The following is a 23495-nucleotide window of genomic DNA, read 5'->3' on the forward strand; positions in this document are numbered from 1 at the left end:
TGTTTCAGCTACTTTCTTCTTGGCTCCTCACTAACCCAAGGGCTGCTAAGGAATATTGAAGAATAGAAGGTGACATAACACTGACAGAAAAAAACGTAAGCAGCCATTACACTCTCTCTTTCATTGGGAATGTCATTGGAAATGTTAAAAAATATATATTCTTTGCTTGTTAAGGATAGCCCAGATTTTTTAGATCAACAAAACAAGTTGCTTGAATATGGGTTTGCAAGTAGTGCACACAAAAATAAGCAATGATTTTGGTAAATTGACTTCACAAAAACATGGGTGCACAATATGTTGGCGACATTCAATGATAGAACCAAAACAGGCATCGATGAGCTTAGTCAGACTATTGTACAGTAAAAAAAAATACTATAAACATGACAAACAGTGTTTACTTGAAAGCTTAACACATGTCCACAAAATTACTTGTTCACATCCAAATCTTATGTGTTTGAGACATTATATTAAGAAAGATTAGATATAGGTCTAAAGTCAAGGCCACAAGGGACATTGAGGTAGATGAGACAGTAAACATACTTAACAATTAAAGTGACTGACAAAAGAAGGACATCCACATCAAAAGAAGAGCCAAAGGGGAGCTCTTTCTTCCAACATACAACTCATCTATTGTTAGCAGCTGGGGTGTAACATCTGCCTGGGAAATCAAATACCCTGGGAGCAGATGTTCATACATGCACTGGTGTTATTTTTTCTGCTCTTAAAATTGCCCTTGGCTGCAGTGGCAGCACTGAAATAAAGGTGTGGCATTTACCTAACCTGGAGCAAACTGAACGTTGCTAGGTATTCCCTCAGTTTAAAAGGACGTTCATGTTAACCAAAATATGGACAACAGCTATGTCAGTGCGGCAACAAGTCCAGCCTGCCAGAGGCCTGCAGATGTAGGATCTCCTGAGACTAAATGCCAAAAGGAAAGTTGAAGGCAAAAAAATCAGAAGCCAATCTCAGCTATCTAGAGAGCCTTACACCCCAGTCAGCTCTTATCCCCTGTTGCTCAAAACAAGCAGATGGTTTTCAAAAAAATTCAACAATCTTCTCTTGCTCCAGGGGCATGCAGAGCAAGGAGACTCTGTCCCATGACATACAATAAAATAAACTACTGTTTGATTTTGTGGAATGAAAGATGCAGTGTTTTATCTTTTGTGTTTGATTTACAATTTGTTAAAAAGAAAAGAAAAAGATTTATCTATACTCAGTTAGGTACATGTCATTTAGATACAATGTACATTTGTAATATTTACTCAATATTATGTGAATTATGTATTTTCAGTAACTTATTTTTGGATTATTCCGTTCTAGTCCATTGGTCAACAGAAACAATCAACTCAAATAGGGTCACAGACTTCCCCATTTTAAGATGCCGGACAACAGAAAAATTTGGAAAACTATAACCTGTCTATAGTACATTGCAAAGGTCTTTGGACTTTAAATTTTTTTTTATCACATTGCAACTTCATGAAGGAAGCAATGCTTTTACCTCTGTACTGATTACCACAGATCCTGTACCAAAGATGATAGTTTGTATTTGTTGGTTCATTCAAACTAAAGCAGTTTCAGTACAGCAAAATGTTTTGCTCCGAAACAGGCCAGTAGTAAGCATTAGATGTCGGATTTCAGCTGAATATAAAGGTAGTCATGACAAACAAAAAAGATTGAGGAAGGTGCTGGGTTTAAAGATTTTTTTTTGCAGCTTAATTCACACCTGCACAGCCTCTGTGGCAGCGTGCTCTGCAACGGTCGTCTGTTGCACGGCGGGAGTATTTGGGGAAGATTAATTGCTCTGTCTTGTCAACGGTGCGCTCAAAACAGCGGGATCCTCTGCATATGTAAATACAAGCAGTCTCAGAGCAGCAATGTAGAGCAGGATTAACACAGATATGTTTCAAAAATTCAGACCTCCTCACTAATCTTTTCTTGTCTCTGTGCCATGCAAGCTGTGTTGCAGAATTAAAACCTTCACTTTCTTTTCTCTTCATCCAAATGCATTTGTTTTGTCATTACCTGGTCATTAAAAATACATAAGATAAATTATGACAGACATGTCAAAAGGCGCTTTTGTTAGATTATGTTAGTTAGATTACATTTCTTGTCTAACGTTAACTACAATAGACAGAAACTGATTAGTGTGAGATTTCAACATAACATTTCTTAAATTTATATGATTTTTGGAATTTAAATAGGAAGCAGATTTTCATAATATGTCAAAGTGGTGCTCAACAGCTTTTCTTGTTTGTCAAATGGTGTCATGCACTCTTGAATCCTTTGGTTCAATGGACGTTTTTTGTGCTTGTAGAAATTTATCTCTGCATAACTTCTATGAATTTGATGCATAGCTTAAATGATAGCTTGATTGTGTATTTTTCAGAGTTCAACAGATTCAATTTTGTTTTCTTTTCTTCAAGTCTTTATTTTGCCTTTTAAATTTAATAGAGCAAATTATTTCACTTCATTCTTTTGCCTTTTAAATTTAATAGCCCAATTTATTGCACTTCATAAATTTTGGCACCACTGCCTACAATCTAAAACATACTTTGAATGTACTACCTCTGTAATTTGATTATTATTATTATTGTTATTTAAATTTTTTATATGTTTTATAGTTGTATCATATGTATTGAAATTCCTTCAAAATGTTTAATTAATGTTTTTCAGTAATTGGACAATCTTCTTGAGCATATTCCTTTGTTATATGAATTCATAAAATTCAAAGAGATACATTATTTTTATTTTGTTTTGGACACTTAGGATAATTAGCAATTCTCACTAGTTTTCTGACTTACTAATGAAAATCTGTTAAATTGGAAGTGATAAGATCTGAGTTCTTACTTCTGAGGTATATGTACTGTTGCTCTGAGGCCAGCAATCGAGTTTTTAGTTGTAAATTCAACTTAATTTAATTGAATAATATTTTTAAGGAGAAATTAATGTTGTCATTCCTGATCATCTAAGTATGTAGAGGGTCTAGTGATGCTGTGTTCAGGCAGCATCTGCTGTAGCAGTAAGTCTTGCAACAAATCTAATGAACCCTCTGACTGAAGAATGTTAACAAGACATGTTGAAGCTCAATATTTGTTCATAAACATGCTTTAATTTTGTCATGACAGTATTTTTGAATTGCAAAAGACCAATTTAAGAAAATGATCATAAGATTGTGGCCAATCTTTGCGACTGAGAGAAGTACAAATATTATTTCCTTCTATGTAATATCAGGGAAAATTCTCTGTTAATAAGAAGAGTAAAAAGCCAGGGGAAAAATATGGTTTCTGGGCATCTTTTAAAGAATAAAATACTTTCCTGGGCTCAGCAACATACAAAGCAATGATTTTCTTTTAGTTTCCTCCTAATTCCATTGGCCATCATTGGTAAAGCTTCTGCCCTGTGGCAGAAAATTCATTGGTCCTCCATCAGCAGGAAACAACGGAGGCGAAATGTACAAACTGCTATAATTTCTCTACTGCTGTTATGACCTCTGACTAGATAACACAGAGGTTTATTATCTCTATGCACTAATGTGCTCTATGGTGTTGCTTGATTTCCTTCTCTTCTTAACGTCTAATTCACCTGCTACAAGATTGTTCAAGACTTGTACCCAGCAGTCCAAAAGCGACTTGACGTTCTTCATAATCAAAGAAATTTTTAAAAAGTCAAGCACAAATCAACTTCTGAAAAGATCTTTTGGACATTTAGACTACATCTTGTTAGCAGACACATGTAGGTGTATTTCTTTTATTTTAAGATTTGATGTCACTGAAAGTAACATCACATAATAAAGCATTTTTAACATGTTACTCAGGAGCAATTCTTCTTTAAAGGATTAACAAGAGATCTACATCCAAATATCTTTCAGGGGTCACATAGTCTAGGTTTGGTAGCCAGAATGACAAGGTATGCCAGAATATGAAGGTCATCTAGGACTTTTACATCCCTTTTAAAAAAAAAAAAAGTAAACATACTAAGTTCTCATTGAAAGTCCTAACTGTAGCAGTAGATTGCGACTTACAGGTGAGAACCCAATAGGTTTTGGAAAAGCACATACTTTTATAAACAATATGTTTTGTTAAAACTGTTGCTATGCTGTGACAGAATAACATAAGACAGATAACCTGGAAGCCAGTGATGCCTGTAAAGCACATTTTTGTTCTTCAAAGTTTCTGGAATGCAATGATTTCTAAAAAGTAATACGTAAATTTTGGAAAGATTTCAAAAACTGACCTCTAGTTTTGTGCTGAATTATACTAGTTTTACCAGAAGCAGTGAAAGAATTTCCTCTTCATTTATTGAGGTTGGGATTTGGTAGAACTCAAAGTTTGTCTTTGGTTCCCCAGTAAAAGGCAAGTTTGTTGAATAGGAGCATATTTCTCTTTTACTTCTCTCTTTTTTATTTTCCCTCAGTACTTCTGTTCAGAGAGCATAAATTCTTATGGTCACTTAATTAAAATTCTTGTTTTTAAAAACAAGCATAAATTACCTTTCTGTGGGTTATGGTGTGTAAAAATTTGCTGACAGTGTGTGTTGTCTATACTCTCATCTCACTATAAACGTAAGGACTATTTAAACGGCCCACTGAAAGACTGTTATGCACTCTCACTAAGACAAAGCTGCTGAAATGTGGTGTGGGGAATTACACCAATTGAGGAAATTCCTATTTTTCTCAGACCAACAAGAGTTAGGGGCCTGAAAAAGACTGTATATTTTGGTTAGGATGGAGAGCGGAGTTGAATCAAGCGAATATTGCTGAAAGAGCGTCGCTCACATTCAGATAAAGACAAAAGGTGGAAATGAAATAACTTCCTTTGCTTGGGAAAACACAGCAGCTCTTGACAGAATAATAGCGGCCGAGTAGATGGAGAAGGTCTGGTAGTACCAGCTTTAAAACACAGGAAACTGTTGTGTCGCCCGCCTGCTTATTAAAAAGCGAACAGACACACTCCCTAAAACAACTGCAGAATTCCATGCTAATGAAGCTTTCATGATAGACCTTAAAATCTGTGACTTTTAAGACAGTGTAAATGTTTATATTTTCAAGTTTTAGGAATAATTATATTTTTATGTTTTTTACTTGTATTGTTCTCTTAAAAACAAAGCCTGAGCAATAAACAGATGTGAATGCATGACTCTGTATATCTTTGCTGTTTTGTAAACTAATTACAGTTTACAAAAGCATGCAATATATGCTCAATCAGCATTAGATTATGCTGATTGAGCATATATTCAACATATTTTATGTGTAAAAATGTACTTTAGCTTTTGTCCATAAAAAAACAGAGATGAGATGATGGCACAGGCAATAAATTGTGTTATAATTTCAAAGAAGAAGTCCAAAGTTTACAGCCTTTTTGTGTTTTCGGTTCAGCCAGCAGTAATGTAAATATATATAAATCATTCAATAAAAGCAAAACTTATGGAGGCCACTTCAGATCTAACCTAAGAGAAATAACAATTTTCCAAAGAATTAGGATTTAATTTTGACATAACTGTGGTACTCAAACTACTGCTGCTACTGGAGATGATGGCTCATACCAGTTTGTAACTTTATGATTGAGAAAATTAAAAGACCTCTAAAAGGCTGCATCCATGCAGGACCTCTTTGCTATATAAAGCTGTGTCCAATCAACCAATTGATTCATCTCATGAAGTATGCTAATGAGTAAGTGTTGTGTTTATGTATGCAGGAGGGAGGTCAGTACATTAAATCAGTGCAGTAATAACTAATCAGTGTGTTCTTTTTTTAAATTCTATAAGCTCCTGTATTCCATGTTAATAAACTGGATTAAACAAATGTCTGTGATGTTCCTTAAAACTCTTATTTTAGGTTGTGTTGTTTGGTTTTGCAGCTTCAAAACTGATAATAAACTTTAAAACAAACAAAAATAAATCCCTTTAAATATGGAGTAGGATCATACAAGAGTTTGTAGCACAATAGCTACCATAAATGTCACAATTTTTAATAAATTGAGAATGTTTGATTTTGTATTACTCAGGAAAAAAATCTACTTCAGCTGCTTGTGAGACATACTGTACATTCTATCATCTGTAAATGTATAATAGTATAAATGTGGCACACGTAACTCACTATGTGTAATTTGCCTGTATTTGAATACAAATTTGTAAATGAGAGGTGGTGTAATATATTAGTGGCTTACTCTCACACCAAACCCCAACAAGTTGTTTGTCTGAGGTAAGAATTGGTATCTTTAGCAACCTTGCCTATATGATGCAATGATGTCACTACAGATTATTTATATTGAAAACTTTAGCAATAATTTAAGGCATAAAGAAAAATGTGGCTACACTGCAAAGGAATTAAACAGCTAGGATACATGCTTATGAAAAATCAATCTGGAAAATTGCAGTTTTTTGTAAATTAACAGAAGGCAATACTATAAAACTAGATAAATTAAACCATGAATAGATAAAACAATGATGGAATTGAATTACTCTACATGTATTTAAAAATATAAGTAGAGAACATGACAACAAAAAATATTTTTAGCTTAAACCGGCTTTCACCACCTGTATTGGTTTTTATTTATTTATTTCAATTTCATTAACTAATAATATAAGTCATGGTGTTTAATCATCTAAACATATTTTAACACCAATTTCACTATGAATTTCACAAACTTAAAACCGGCTTGTGTTGCTCCAGGCTGTATGATAGGTACTACAAATTATGTTTATTGATTGAGAAAAAAAAATACACTTCAAATTTTAAGTCAGAATCATTAAGGTTCTTGAAACAGTGGTTTTGGGTGCCTTAACTTGGTGCAGCAATTCAAACGTTTTGGTTGTTCTTTTCATTGGAGCAACAGCATACCTGGCCCTAATTGTCAAAATATTGTTTTTCTGATTGCAATGCAGCAGATTTACATAATTATCCACCAGGATCTTTTTTCATACTTCCTTATGCAGCCCATAACTTCTTTTCTGGTCAAAAATATCGGCTGCTCTGACTGGGAGAATAAACTCTTATTTAACCATCCCGCAGTCTTAGCAGGACGCTCAGGAGGAGCGTAGCAAATGTCACTGTAGTACAGCTGGGGAGCGGGGGAGTTGTCCCATTAGACCATCAGTTTCTGAAACCATATTAAAAGAAACCTTGTTGTCAAGTTTTTTGCTCTCTTTACGCCATCTCAGCTTTTGCCCAAACTTGACAAAGCTTGCTTCCTCTAAAGAGACACAAGAACAACTCATCTCAGTGACAACTTTTATTCATCCTTTCTTTTTCTTGTCTTTAGATGAATCTCATCGGCAGCATATGAGCAAACATGTATTCACATGAGTAGGTCACAGAGTCAAAGAGTAACCAAAGAGTAGGTTGGAAACCTACAAATGGATAGGAGAAATATTAATTACAGATCACAATGAGTTAATTTTAACTTTAACTAATTAGTTTCTCAAGTAATGATTTAATAATTTACTATAAATAAATAAACTATATTCCAAACAGTGCAATTAATTTGTTTCCAAACACATGAAAAATATTGCATCAAACAAATCTATTTTGGTCTTCTGAATGCAATTTGAATGATGCAAACTGTGAATAATGTCCATTCCTACCAGTGGTGTCTTTGAGGAAGCTCTCAGTTGAGATTCTTTGTCTGAAGAGAGATCATTGTGAGCACAGGTGTGCCAAGTTGCATTATAGATTTGGCTGCTGAGCTTGAGAAGTGAAAGGGATGAGTGCGCTTGATTCTTTGCAAGGTGCGTGCCAGTTGGGTGGAGATGGTGAATACATTCAAAAGTGTACCATTTGCTGTTTTAACTTGACACTTGTAAAAGCACACACAACGCAAGAGCATTAAAAAATATTGTTTATTCTTTTTGTTTTGGTAAAAAGAAAAAAATGCATTCCTAGGTTTTATAATGTGTGTGTTAAAACAAACTTCCTTTCCTCTTGAACTACATGTTTCCCACAGCCTTGCTATAGGGAAGAATGACATATATTCCTATATATAAAATGTCATGATAGTGTCTTATTAGTATAATAACAGAAAATGAAACAGCTCTAACCATCAATGTGTTTATTGACCTATTTCAAAAAAAGTGTAGGGTTTTGGCAGGGAGGGTGAGAACTACAAATGTAGACAATGTTATCAAAGTATTTGGATAGAACAAAGTCAAAGAGCATTTTACCATTTGTGTTGCTTCGTCACTGTTTTTGTCTTAACTCTACACAATGTAAACAATAGTCAGGCTGTTCCTTTTCACATGGCACAGAGCTTTAACAGTAGTCAATCATAATAACGAAGTTTAATGCTTGACCTGTACAGGTTATCATGTCTCTATACCTGGCTTCCCTCTTCCTCTGAATCAATTGTGTGTTAATCTCTTATTCAGGCTTTCAATTGTGAGAAAAAGTAGCTACAACAAGTGTAGACTTTCACTGGTATGACCCTGAGTGACTTTTTCTCATGCAGACAAAAAGCTTGTGAAAAGTTTTAAATAGGTTGCAAATACTTGAAAATGTCTTGCAATGTGCCTTTCAATAATAATTTTTGTTGCAACTGTCACTTCTTCTTCGCTTTTTCTTTACCAGTTACGTACGTATGACTTAGCAACCTCAGTGTTTCTAAGTTTCGTTGAACGTTTTGTTCAAAGTTTATTACTTAAAAAAATGTTCAATCAAAAGTTACTTTTGTACATCAGTAAATATGCTTTAAACATAGTTTCTTTCTACGTTCTACCTTGAAATAGTTTTTCAAATCAAGTATCTATATTTGCTTTGTATCATTAGCACTCAAACAGTCAATGACTTTGACTCCTTGAAAACTTTCCGACCTGTGCAAAAACTGCATTTTTCAACTCTAAACAGGGAAACAGTCTTAAACACAGTCAGCATACTGATGGTTTATACTCATGATTGAATGTTTCATGCTTGGCATGTTGTATAAAATATGCTATATACTTACCTATTTATCAATCGATCCATTTTCTGTACACCCTTGTCCCTTACGGGGTCACGAGGGGTGCTGGTGTCTATCTCCAGCGAACATTTTGGGCGAGAAGCGGGGTACACCCTGGATAGGTCGCCAGTCTGTCGCAGATATTTACCTATTTATTTCCTGCCTAATTATTTTTGTATTTGTATTTTATTATAGCTACACCACAGTACATCTACAAATTCTGCTAAAATATACTGTAAGATTCCAAGATCAGAGAAAACCCCAAATCTCACAGTGAACTTTTGGATGAAACACTACATGACTGGTTATTCATGTTCAGAAAAATATCCCCAGTAATGGTTCCTTTTAAATAAGTTAATGTTCAGCACAATACTGTTGCTTTTGTGATTTTATTTTTTTTTCTCCCTCTTCCTCAAGCTTTTATTGAAAATGTGTAAAATTACTATTAGAACTAAATAGCATCCCTGGTATAAAAAAAAACAAATTTCTTTATTCATAGTCTTTTAAAAACATATGACATTATTTCAGCTCATCTGCATCTCAAAGTAGATAATGAGATCACATACAAAGATAGTTATTAGGGACACAAATGTAAAAGGGAGGCATAAAATGATGGAAAAGTCACTCACATAGATATAAGCACTAGTAATGAATCCAAATGTGAAACCTATCTTTCGTTTTGCATACTATTTTTGTTCTCATTGGAACCACTGATAGGTACTCTAATTTATTCCTCAGAGGCATACAATTAGTTTCCTTATTTCTTACCAAGACCTTTGGCTCTCCAGATCCCCTTTCTTGAACTGACTGACATCATGAGCACATGACTGATGTTACCTTCATCTGATACGTCTGTGCTGTTTATTTTCTTTTATTTTAGGGTGAACCGAGGGGTAGTGTTGCCAGCGCTGATACTTTGATTTAATTGAATTTGACATTTTCTCTTTAGTTTTTATTTTAAGCTCATGGATATCTGAGTTAATTAAATGTTTTGATGTTTATGTTGACATGGCTCACCCTTAGGGAAAATGTTTTTTGGAATATTTAGGTACTATTTACAGCCATGACATTAATTAAGTATTGTGGATAATATTTTTTTGTATCTCTGAGACCTCCACTGGCTTTTGAAAAGCACACAGCCAGACCACAGCCTTTTGAACATGATGTCTGCTATCTTACTGCTGTCAACCTGCACTGACATGTCTGACATAAAGAGCCTTGCAAAGATACTCAAACCTTAACATTATTCATATTTTGTCACATCACAACCACATATTGTGTTGTATTTTAATTGTTCTTTATGTGGCAAATAAATACAAAGTAGCACGTAACTGAAGATAAAAAATGATATGTGGTTTTCAACATTTTTGAAAAATAAATAACTAAAAAATGTGTCATGCATTTTTATTTAGCCCCCAGACTCAGTTTTTTGTAGAACCATTTTTTGGATTGGTCTTTGTTGGGGCCAATGTGACATGTAAAAATAATGATATTCAAGACAATCAAACTTACTGTATTGATTATGGTTACATTTTGGACTCATGTGACCAGAACTCATTCTTCAACATATTTGTTGGTTCCCCTTTGTAACATAAGCAAACCAGGAATTTGACATGCTACAACTTTCTTTCAACAATGGCTGTCCTATTGCCACTCTTCTGTAAATATGTGCAGTGCATGAGTAGTCAAAAGGACAACTGCATGCTGTCTTGGTAACCAAATCCATGTGTTGATCTCTGCAACTCCTATGGAGTTATTTTGGTTATTTTCTGATTGGCGCACTTGTTACACAACCTGTAATTTTAGATTGGCCCTGTCTCTCCAGGTATGCTGTTTATCCAGGTAGTTAACATTTTTATGGGATGGATTGAACAGATCATCATAAGAAAAACAAAGCTTGAAGAATTGTTTATAATTAAATCTTCTTATGACCTTCTTTGCAACTTCATTCTTGACATGTTTGTGTGTTTTTTGGTCTTCACTAAGCTGTTTTTACCCTATTTAATAAATTGGTCACTTTTTTATGGAAAGCTTGTCGTCCTGAATTTTAGTGAGCGGTAACATAGTTTTGTTTGCTAGAAATTCTGAGAAAGATATATTATTTTCATTGCACTTAACAATAATATGCTGTTATGTGTTTTTCTGGATGACATGAAATCATAATAAAATATACCGTAATTGTTGTGGTTGTAATGGGAGGACATACAGTACATAAAACCATCACAAACGTGGTTTTAGTTAACCACGCTATTTATTTCTAAGTTATAGGTAGGAATAAATAGCTGTGGTTATCACACTTGAATGAGTGTTTAGCATTTGGATTAACCCATCCCCACTCATCTCTCTTTTTTCTGCCCTCTCTGAGACAAATCCCCCCTGCCTAGCCTACTGCTTTTATTAAATTCGCCTCAATAAAAAAGCTCAGACAGGATTTATTAGGTACTCAGCGCAGACGTTTAGTATTTCCCTCTGTTATTAACTGAAAATCAATAGAAAGCAAAGAAAATGGAAGTCATACAAGTGTTGTCGCCTTTATATTATGTCGGCTGTCGGGTTAGATTCATGATGTAGCTCCGGCGTCTGCAAGGTGGATTTTCTGCTTACATTGCAGGACCTAAAGTGGAAGTTATTCATTAGAGTAAGCCAGCGGTCAGATACATTTCCAGGCCCTTATACACATCTGTCTTGGTAAGGCTCGCATGGAGTGAGAAAGGATGCTGATATACCCCGATATAGACGTCAGGCACAACACACAGCTTGTTGGATTTATGATTATTTTGTTCTGAAGACCTTTTTTAACACGATCATAGAGCCTGTACCCTTGGAATGTAAACTGGAATAGTATTACACTTAACCTTGCTGCTGCTCTAACATGTGTCATTCATTATTTCATCCACAATTTATTAACTTTATTGACTTCTGCAACAGCTAGGGTGCCTTGTAGAGAAGACAACAGTGGTTTTACCTTAAACCTTCCACTTTTTAGGCTTAGCAAGGGTCTATAGTTTTATTGTGACATTCGTTGACATATCACAATATCATAAAAATTATGCTCATGGGCACAACAGTGGCTCATAAATAGGTTCGTGTGAGCCTACTTTGCACTGACAAAGGTTTGGACAGCTACAAATTCTCAAGTTCAAAAGAGTAAAGGTGGCATACACTTAATATCCAATAAAATAAGCGTCATTCGCCAAGCTTGAGCACTGCTGCTGAACAGCAAAGCAATTCCATCATGAGGAAAAGTGGCTTTGTCTACATATTAGTCTTTTCTTTCATGAAAGGCCAGAAAAACGTGGGAATAAAGAGCTTAGCCACCTCACTAATTTAATTACTCCCCGGACTTCCATGACAGTAATGTAAATATTCCATCATGATGGGCCAGGATACACAGAGTAATTACTTAAGGTTTTCTTTCACATCTCTCAAGACTTTTTTTTTTATTACCCAAAAGCTTTTTAACATTAGCACTCTCTTCCTGACAAATTAAATGAAATTTCATTACTCTAGCCATCCTAATGGCATGAAACTATCAGATGTTGTATGCCTCCTCTCGCTTTCCTGGCTGCCCTACCAGATTAATCAAATAGTCAGCTTCAGAGTCAAACCGAGGGGAGCATCGATCTGCAAGTCTATGTTTGTCTATGGTTTGGTGGGGTTGCTGAGTGAAAGCCTTACATATTGATCTCCGTATGTTAAACATGTACAGTCCATCACTAAACAATTATTCAGAGCAGAAGCAAATGTCTCCCTGCAGCTCGCTTTTTGTCCAAATGACAGAAATCTGATTCTGTGATGTGTAATCAACGTTGTTTGCATCAGTTTAATGTACTTTAACTTAACATTTAATTCACAAGTAAACCATATAAAGTTACTCGTTGGGTAGATTGTTTTCTTTTTTTAATATGCATCTTAATTGTACCTATGCTGTATGCCGCACTAAGTAATACAGAAGCTCATTCAGCAGTAAATAGTTTCCATAGATTGTTTATAACCAGCCATTACATATTATATTTAACACCTTTGGTTTTGCAAGGGTTAAGCTGCTTGGCCTTTGATCTCTCAGGGGGGAAGGTCCTGGCAAAGTGCCCCTCCACCACCTGAAACCCTTCAGAGACTTTCAATCCAATTGCTGGCTAAGAGTGGAGGCAGATCTCAAGGTTACACCTGAGTGTTCAAGGGCAGGTCCAAGTGTAATCGGCACTTAGATCATAGATTAATCTTATTTGCTATCTATTAGGCTTGATTCTTGCTTCCGTCTCTCCCTACCCAAAGCCAGGATTACTGTGATAGTTTAAGATAATGGATTCTTATGGAAGAGGAGGTCAAGAACCATTCTTGTTTCAGAACCTGTGGATAATATGATTAATCTAAAAGCCTCTTTCCAAAGAGGTCCTACTTTCAAAGACCTAACTGAGGAAAAGTCATAGAATAAATCTGTGATGTGGGCTCTTGGGTGTTTTAATAATCACAATTTTATTTTCTCACCAAGTGTAGGTGAGAGAAAATAGAATTAGTGTCTGCCTCAGCCACTAGACACACACATCCACTGTTTTCCAAATATCAAACAAAAAAATGGCTATACAAATTGGTTTATCATTAAATATGATATGATCCCATTTGTGCCCAACCTTTTGGTGCATGGATAAGTATTTTATTGATATGAAACACAATTCATTGATACTGATGACACCATTTGGTATGGCTAAACTGACATTTCTCCCTCGCAAATAAGGCAGACATTTTCAAGAGATGAACAGTGATTATACGTTTAAACCATTTTCCAAATGTTCTATTAACATTTCAAAGCCAACAGAAATGTGACATCATTGTCCATAAAATGCACAAAAGGTTATGCAGGTAGATGTATTGATTTTACTAAACGCAATCTCATTTTAGTTCAAAATCCCTCCCCCCACCCTCTGTTTTGATTTCAGAGGTAGCCACTAGCTAAACAGATAACAGATAAACTGTGATAAAATATATCCAAATGTGGCAGCCTCTCCTGATAACCTCTGAAGACACAATGTTTATCTTGTCCAGTCATCAGCAACTGAATATTTATCACAAAGAACAGACTTGTGTTCCTGCCTGCACGTTTGCCAGTTTATCTACAAGTTAGAAGTTATTTTTCAATGCATAGCAGCTGAAACATGTAAATTCTCCAACCACTAATAAATTGGATGATTGTAATGACATGCAATCTATAAAACATTATATTTTCAGCATAGAGCTGACTTGCCTTTGGGAATCTTTTATGTCTCTATTTCTTCCCTATGAGTCCAGTCAATTGTTGTTTCATATTGTGTCTGTAAAGAAAATTATTTAAGCAAACTTAAAGCTTTTACTCTTTCTTGGTGTTAAAATGCAGTTGTCATATTTATAAAAACATGCAGAGCAAAGTAATTTCACTTGTTCCATTTTATGCAAGCACGAAACTATGATTTGTTTAAATTTGTTCACAAGGACATTTCCATATATATTCTGACAACTGAATCAATAAATTAGGTCATAGTTTTGAATTAAAGCTTCAACTAAATTAATTAAAACTATTATTGATTTTAATAACAATTATTTTCTCAATTAAATGATTACGCATCTGCAAAGTAATGTTATTAAAAAAAGAGACTGACAAATGGACTCTTTATTTCCTGAAGCTCTGAATGATGTCAGTGAGTTTCTTAGTATGATCAAAATGTTAAAGGTAAACTGTTTCTTTTCTTACATGAACTAAAGAACAGTATTTTATTTAGCATTGACAAAAATGCATATATTGTACATTGTATTGACGCCTACACTTTTGAGTTCCAGTTTAGACCCTAATGCTTCAGCATGTTTATGGATATACTGCAATGTTTGACAGCACATGTTTTAAATCCCACCCTCTAAGTTGACTTAGACGTTTCAATGGGATAGCTCTTCATGAATGAGTCAGCAATTATATATATATATATATATATATATATATATATATATATATATATATATATATATATATATACATATGATCTAGTTTGTGTAAAACACTATTCGGTGTCTGTCTTTAGCGTATCCAAACACACACAAAAACAAACAGACACTTATAAAGGCAATATGTTTCCACTCTAAGCAGAGTGCTTTACTGTTAAAGTTGCTGTCTCACTTCTTCGTTCCTTGCCATGTTAGTGTATATAAAACATGCTGAATGTGAGATTAATCATGTGAGAATTTAGTGCATTTCATAAAACAAGTTGTGTCACCCCTATGAAGCATGTGTGACAGTTCTTATATGCTGTTTACAGACCCATTCAATAAATTAAAATATAATTGAAAAGTTTATTTATTTCAGGAATTTTATAACTAAGAAAAACACATTATTGCATCAATGTCACCATCTCTTTTTTTTCACCAGTATGTAGATCTGAATTTTGGAAGAAAATAAGTCAGTGGTCAAATGGATTGTTTCACCTCTTTGTTGCAATTTTTTGTAGGTAACAGTACTGTACTGTATTAAAATCTCCCAAAAAAATTAGTCATTATATAAAACAATTTAAAACACAAGACCAACCTGTACATCGCAGGCCCATCATGGTAATGTATTTTATTAGGATTTTGTGCCTGCATCTTTTCTTTGGTTGTAGAATTGTTGCAGATTTTCTTGTTTTCTTGCATAAAAGATTTGGTGCTATATAATCACTGAATTAAAATGAAGCAGAATATGCTAATGACTCTAATTGGACTACTAATAGAGACTGTTTCTCAGCTTCCAGCTTTTGGGGGGTCTGTGTAATCAGTATAGACAGTCGTTAAGGGAATGAAGAGGCAACTAGCAATGTCAGGAGAGGGCCCAGGCGGTTCCAGCTGACACTACCCCAATCTTCCAGGACCCATTAAAGGCAGTTTCAACACATTACCAACCATAACATCCTTGAATATCACTGATTTTATTTGCAGTATCAAACATTTCATTTCACGCGCCATTAATGGAAAAGTGCTGAGGTTCTAATGCTGCCAAACATTTAGTAACTACCTGGACTCAGAGAACCAATTAACTTCAAGCGACAACATGGCCAATTAAACACACAAATAGGTGAGTCCAGCACTGGTTGCGGCCCTGGTAATTTACTTTTGAATAAACCCAAGCAAAAATAGAAAGTCAGCCACTGAATGACCAGTTTAAGTGAAAGAAGGACTGTGTGATCAAAATGTCCATATGGAAGATTATTTTTACAGTTAGTGTACAAATATTTCATAGAAATGCTTAGAAAAATAAATATACCGGTGTTTTTGCATTAAAGCAAGCTAATTCAGAGAGAAGCAAAATAAATCATTTTATGGGGGACACCAAGTACTCTTTAGTAGAGTTTGACTTGCATACATTAACTTTTGTTTATGTCAAATTCATTGAAGAAACTGTAAGAGTGATGAAACCCCTTTGAGGTTGATTTGTGGAACACTTAATTTCATACTTTGGTGGCATGTAGAACAAGGACTTATTATTTTGCATAGCATTTAGAAAAGCACATTTAATATATTGTCCTCATTAACTTTATCAGCCCTATGTCACATACAGTAGATAAAAGAAGCCATTGAGTGCTGTACCTTCACTATAACCTCAGAATCTCATCTCAACTAGGTAATATTTTTCGTATTGATTTTCCAGCTTTCCTGAAGGGAGGCTTTAATTGAAAGTCAAGATGTATCAATGCTTAGTTCACAAAGCATTGATACTTGATATCTAAAGGAAACAAGGAATTGGTAATGCATGCATGTTATATTTATATTATGTGTGAACAATGTTACAACTTGATAATTACTGCTACTATTCCGTGTATGGCTCAGCTCAGTGTGATTTTTTTTTACCATTTGTGGTTAAGCTTGATGCTAATTACACACTATACTGTGCAAATGCAATAACATTTATAAAGTTGTTTATGGAATAAATTTATATAGCACTTTTCTAGTCATATTCTCATCTTCTGAAATAAATGTTCCCTCAGAAGCAATGGTGTTGGTCCTTGACATAAAGTGCCTTAGCTTACTTAATTCTGATTAGAAATATGATATCAGTATTCAATTTTGAGAAATCTCTTAACAGTACATTAAAGGAAGTCAGGTGAGTTGGCTTAGGCATGTCAACCTGGAAGACAACCCAGGGCAGAAGTAAAAGTCTCTAATGGGACTATACCTTCTGGCTAGGGAGTTCTTTGGATTCTCCAGACTGAACTACAGATTGATTCTTGAGTGTGAAATGTCTGGGACTCATCATGGATTTGTTATCTTGGATGGACGGACATCTGTGCAACTTTCCAGTCAAACTGCATTATTTGGGATCAGGACTTCAAATCTCTCATATACATACTTAACGAATTTGTTTTTGAAGCATGCTCTCATTCTTGGGCAAGCGTTTCCTCACTTCCAGGATTTTTCCTTCTTCTTTGCAGTTTTGAGTTCAAGAGTCCAACATGTCGCGTACGGCCCATACAGTCCGAGCAGTCTGGTCACATCAAGAACATGTAAATTAATTCGGATGTAAAGGAGGATTTTTAGTTTGCAAATGTCAAAATAAGCAGCAATGTGTTTCATACTGAAAACCAAGTTAATCTTTTTGTTGCTTTCAAACTGCACTGCTGGACTTGCAAAATCAAGCAAAATTGTCAAGCAAAATTGTCAAAAAAGAAAATTCTTAGCACTGTGAGCTATAAGGACCCTCTGATATAGAACACACTGCCAGGTTTTTAGGGGCTGAAGTTTCTCTGCTTTTAAGATTAGCCGTTCTCTCTGGGTTTTTTTTTTCATGTCATAAGACTTACAGCTAAGGCTCAGTCAGAAGATCTCAAACCTTCCCTCAGCTATCCTGTTAATCAGAGATTCTACCTGACAATTCTGAGCTTCTTTTCTATCTCTCCAAGTAATTCCACAGGATAAAAACTTTTGTCAGACAGCTTCTATTTATGCACCTTGTCTTCTCTCTTTTTCACACTGTGAATTTTGACATATTTGAGTCCCATAAAGTCAGTTTTCTACTCCTGTTATACTTTTGATTAGATCTCCTTTTACTTAGTTTTCTGCTGCAGGTGGTTATTAATAGCATCCTTAAATAGAATATAGGAGTGCAGGAAAAAAAATGAAATGAAAAAATAGATTAAAAAGGAGCACTTATTTCACATGTATTAAGAGTACAGTATATCATTTTTGTAATATACTTTTTGGGCTTTACCAAGGCTCCACCAGCAGGGTCGTGCCTCAGAATCTAGTGTCAGATCTACATGTGTTTTATGGATATGGAGAAGCGTACAGCTATGTCCCCCTGAGCCTTTATATGGAAGATGATGCTGGATTCCTGTAGTGGTACTTGAAGTCTGAAACTCTGTCTGATTATCTTTGTAGTGTTCATTGACAAGAGCTGAAAATGTAGTCATGTACAGAAGATTGTGTGGTTTGGAAATCTTTGGTTTTTATAACGTGAGAAGGTCTGGAGATGAGCCACTACTCCTCCACATGGAAAGGACTCTGTTGAGGTCATTCAGACTTCTGATTAGGACGGCATCAGGGTGCCTCCTTTCACATGCCTTCTTTTCTGTTAATGCCTGAAATCATGCAGAATGAGTTAGCGACTGGTGCTGAGAAGAGGAATGTTTAGGTTTCCTTCCCAGACCTGTTGCTCTTGCAACCTGATCCTGGATGAGTGAAAAATGATGGATGAACGGATGGACAAGAGTTGCAGTTTGATTCATTCTTGCTCTTGGCATTGGTTGGGTCCATCTACAGGATGAGTGGTACAAACACTTGGTTGTCTTTCTCCAGCCAGGGTGAGCAGACTTGACTTTTTTTTAATACCCCTGATCTCAGAAGCACAACATTTTAAAATACATATTGATCAAAACCTTATATTTAGCCCCAAATAACCTTTTTAACTCAGAAATAAGCAGATGTGTTTGATTCTTCTGTATTTCATACAGTCAAGCTCCTCTTTACAACTTTGGCAATAACAACTGTATAGCAGAAACATTGTTGTTTTGTTGGGGTTTTTTCACACACAGCACTGCTACAGTCCAATAGTGCATAAAAGCTAGCTGGTAATTGCACTCAAAGTGTCTCAGCTCTGTAGTCGCATGTTTATCAGATTTTTTTTTTATGTGCAGAATCAGGAAAGTGTGGCTGAGTGTGGAAGAGAAGCAGCTTCCTTCAGAAGCTGCAGTAACAGCAGAGCTGCTTCCTTTACAGGATCAGATTGGCACAATTTAAGCAAGGTCTTCTGAACTGTTTGTCATAATTTCTGCAAACTATGATGACATGTTTACAGAGGGCAAGTAAAAAAAGAAAAAAACTAAAGAGAAATAAGAAACAGGATAAAGTTGCTAACTGTCACAAATATGTAATGTGACCTTTTTCTCCTTCTGAGTTGAGTCAGACTTTCCTACAATGTTTATGTTGAGGTAATTCAAAATGTCTTTGTGAACTTGGGCTACTCTTTCACTCATTTTCTCTCTGTTGCCAGTTCTATATTTGCAGACAAGTTCACCAAAAAAGAATAAAAAATATTATAGAAAAAAGTGTATAATACAAAGATTTTATCAACAGGATTTCAGATGATAGCAAAGCAATTACCAGTGATAAGATGGAGAACTTTATTTGAAAGAGGTTCAAGAACTCTTTCAACAATTTTTTTTATTTTTGTTTTTGTATTACTTACAAGTTATATTGGTGTCATGAAAGCATAACTATTTCTTAGCTGGGCAATGGCTCTATGTGCTTACACCCTACTGATGTCTCTGCTCACAATAATATTTCTGCCAAGTAAATAAAACCACATCCACAGTTTTTCATAGATCCTGTCCTGTTCAACTCTTCTTGGTGTGCAAAATGAAATATATCATTAATAAATTAGATAAGACACACCACGTTTATTACATGACACTGAAATGTGGAATAGTATTTCTTTCCAGAGATTAGATGAATCGAGGGCCACTTTGTCCTTCCTAAAGATATCACAATTGTTTGTCCCCAAATCATTTAGGTTTGTTTAGGAAGTATGGTTCCGAAGTGGGACATGTTTCTTTTCAGAGGAAGCAAACAATACAACCCTGTAAGGCACATTGCCCCACCATCCTTATCATCACATTTCCTGCAAAGGGTTAATTCAATCATGTCAAGGTTCTCTGCTCTGTGGCTTCGCCTATACCATCATACTTTAGGCGCACTGGAGCGTCTCTTCATTGATGGCACCTTTGGCTTCACAATAGAAGCTAATTTGTTAGAATCTTTCACAGGATCAGAGGCTGCTTAAAGGCGAGGAGGGTGCCTTGGCCACCACAAAAAAATAAATAAATAAATAAAATAAAGCCATCCACTGGGTTGGAGGGGCCAAATTAAATGCCCAGTCATTTTATGACGACAGACATACAGAACATAAATATCTATTCCCCTTGCCTTTCCACAGTCACTGAAATTTTGCCAGGCTTCCCAGTTAACACAGGTTAATAGATTGATTCCAGCGACATGGATCATAATGAACAGGTAAATTGTTTTATCTCTTAAGTCTTATTTGGTCAGCCAGGAAAACATATGAGGTAATATGGCTGAAGCTAAATGGAGCGTATAATAGATCTCTTACTAAGGCATAAAGATAGGGTGATGGCAGGGCTATGATTAATGAAAATAATAATGTTCTTGAAATTGAAATTTCTCTGTTTTTTTGCCCCATTTCGATTCTTTCTGCTGTCTTCATTTTGAGTGTTGATGCACAGTGTGATTGATGCCAGATTGCCAGTACATTTATTTATGTCTGTTGGTTTGTTTTTAGAGAAAGCTCTATGCAGACCTCACCAGAGACTTCAAATTACAATGAAGTCAGTCTTACTTCAATAAATACTGCATGAGAGGCTCAAAGGGAAGGGAACATAATTTTATTCTCACACTGTTTGGCTGAAAGTTAATAATTATGCTTCATTTTACAATTTAAACTATTTATCCACTTTTTTTTCAAATTAGCAGGTCATAATTTAGATATCAGTCTAAGGTTAAAGCTCCTACTAGCTTTTTTTGACCAAAGGCAATAAAAAAAGCCTTCCAAAAAAATCAATGACTTTTAATTCTGCACTATTGATATGCCTAGATAATGTGGCAATTGAGCTGTGCTTCTGCCAGTGGTGATGAGGAGCAGCAGATGAAGAGTAATTGGGCTCTGACCCTTGTGGGCTTCAGCCACCATATCAACTGAGCTTCTCCCAACACATTTTCTTCTCCATGCAGGAGGGCTCACTCCACAAACCCTCAGTGGTGGCAAGGTGATAAATTACACTTCTTAACTATCATTGATTACTCACTGTTTCCCCACTTTCTGTGACAACTGTTCAGTCACTCTGAATGGTTCTTAATGGCACATTAAAGAGAAAAAAAGAATACAGTTTTCCAAGCATTGATTAAACTTGCTTGTTGCTTAATAAAGACAAACTGACACTTTACTTTGGTTGACTGTGACCAAGTATAGACGCAAGACCCAGATTGTGTAAAACAATTAGGCTTTGCTGAACAAAGTTGCTGCTATTCCAGTTCAAGATTAGTCTAAAACAGTTTCTTAATTGTTCTTTTCAAGAGTTAAGAACCAGATTTTTTTAGTTTCCTCAGTCCACTAGATAACCTGTCAATAAAACAATCTTACTTAAATAGATGTATAAGTGGATACCATTATATTGCAACATTTTGAGACTGTGAACAAAGATAAGTCCACTTTTAGGTTTGCAGAGTTCACCACATTTTTATTTAAAAACCCATGGAATTTGAAATAGTTTAATATTCCAAAAACTGTAAAAAGGTTCCCAAAGCTTTTGGAAGAGAAAAAGACCCCATGCACCATATATCCTTCACCATGCTTCCAAGTGGAGAAGAGGTGCTTTTCTACATTGCCATCTGTTATTTCACACCAAACTGGACTGGATGTTTTTTTGTTAAAAGTTCAAATTTACGCACATCTAACCAAAGCTCAAGTCAAGTTAAAGTCTCTGTAGTGCTTAGCAAACTGCATATTTGTTTTTGAGAAATAAAACAATAACTGGTTTTTACTTTTGCACAGAACAAAAAGTCAGCACTTGAAGTAATAAATAGTAGTCCTGCAGGTCCGTTCTCTCCAATGCTTCATAAATATTTTTTTAATCTTAAAGTCACATATCATGCTTTTAAATCTGCTACTCAGTCTCCCTTATGCATCAACAAGAATTCAAGAATCTCCAGCATTGCCAGAGCAAAGAGACCAACCTTGATTTACATGTCAATCAGACAAACTATTAAGATCTCTAAGTTTGTGGTTACAATCAAGCAATATTGGCAAACGAATGCTGTCCATCCTTTAATTAATGACTGGAGTCATTTAGTTGACAACAGTGGTTTAATGATGTGGGTGTACTGTATTGCTTTGTAGTGATTCTTAAGGACGTTTAGCATGAAGCATAGCTAATAAAATATCTCACTGTGCAGAGGAGCGCCACACAGAGGCTTTATTAATCAGCAAGGATCAGTTTGTGGGAAGACAAATCGTGTGCCTTATGTCCAGAAAATTAAAAGGCTGTTAACCGCTTCAAAAACATTTAATATTAATCTACAATTTGGCTCTCAACAATATCTATAAAAACAAATAAATAGTCACTTTATGATGATGTAAATTTACTTTTGTGTTTGACTAGTGAAAATAAGAGCTATTAAAAAAAAGAATGAATCCATTTGTTGTGCTGCCTTAGTGAAATGTAAATAATTATTACATTTTCCAGAAACTTATTAAGTCTGATATGCAAGTAGGTAACACTTATTCATATGGCACCTTTAAAAACACAATGGATTTGTGTTTCATTGGAAAAAACAGTAAAACACAGTTGAAATAGAAAATAAACATTAAAAAAAGACTAAAACACAATCAAGTATAAGAAACGTTTTACCCAAATGCCAGACTGAATACACACTAGTCATTAGCTGCTTATTAAACAGATTTGAATGAGTCCATAGAATGTGAATGAAAGACTAAAGAGTTTCAAAGCACATAGAGAATTCAACTGCAAAGGCTCCTTTAGTCTTTAGCCTTGATTTATGGCCTTGATTAAATGACATCAGGGGCCTGGTGGTGACATACTGCTGATGAAGATCAAAATAACTATAAAGGTCTGTATGCCTATCTCCATGTAGCGTTTTGAATGTCCCAATCATAAAATATTACTTGGTTCTGTACTGGATCCATCAGCCATTAATGGTTATTTGGTGATTTGTTTCTCAATATTCCTGAAGTGAATAGAATATAAACAAAGAACACTACTGACATATAGATCAAATAAAAACAATCAAATTACCACAGTATGTCAGTTCCAAAATGTTATATGGTCACTTTAATATGTACAAATGCAATCCTGGGATTTGAAATAAGTTTTTTTCAGTTCTGTGGGACTGAAGGTTTTGACATAGGCTGAGGTTATAAAGTCTGCTGAAAATAACAGCGTTGTACTTGATGCTTTACAGTAACGAAAACTAATCTCAAATAAAATTTTGTGACACAAATCCTTTTAAATAAAAATTATTGAAGTTATAAAACCTGTCATGAGTTTT

Source organism: Xiphophorus hellerii, chromosome 2 (assembly GCF_003331165.1).
Source record: "Xiphophorus hellerii strain 12219 chromosome 2, Xiphophorus_hellerii-4.1, whole genome shotgun sequence".
Classification (NCBI taxonomy): Eukaryota; Metazoa; Chordata; class Actinopteri; order Cyprinodontiformes; family Poeciliidae; genus Xiphophorus; species Xiphophorus hellerii.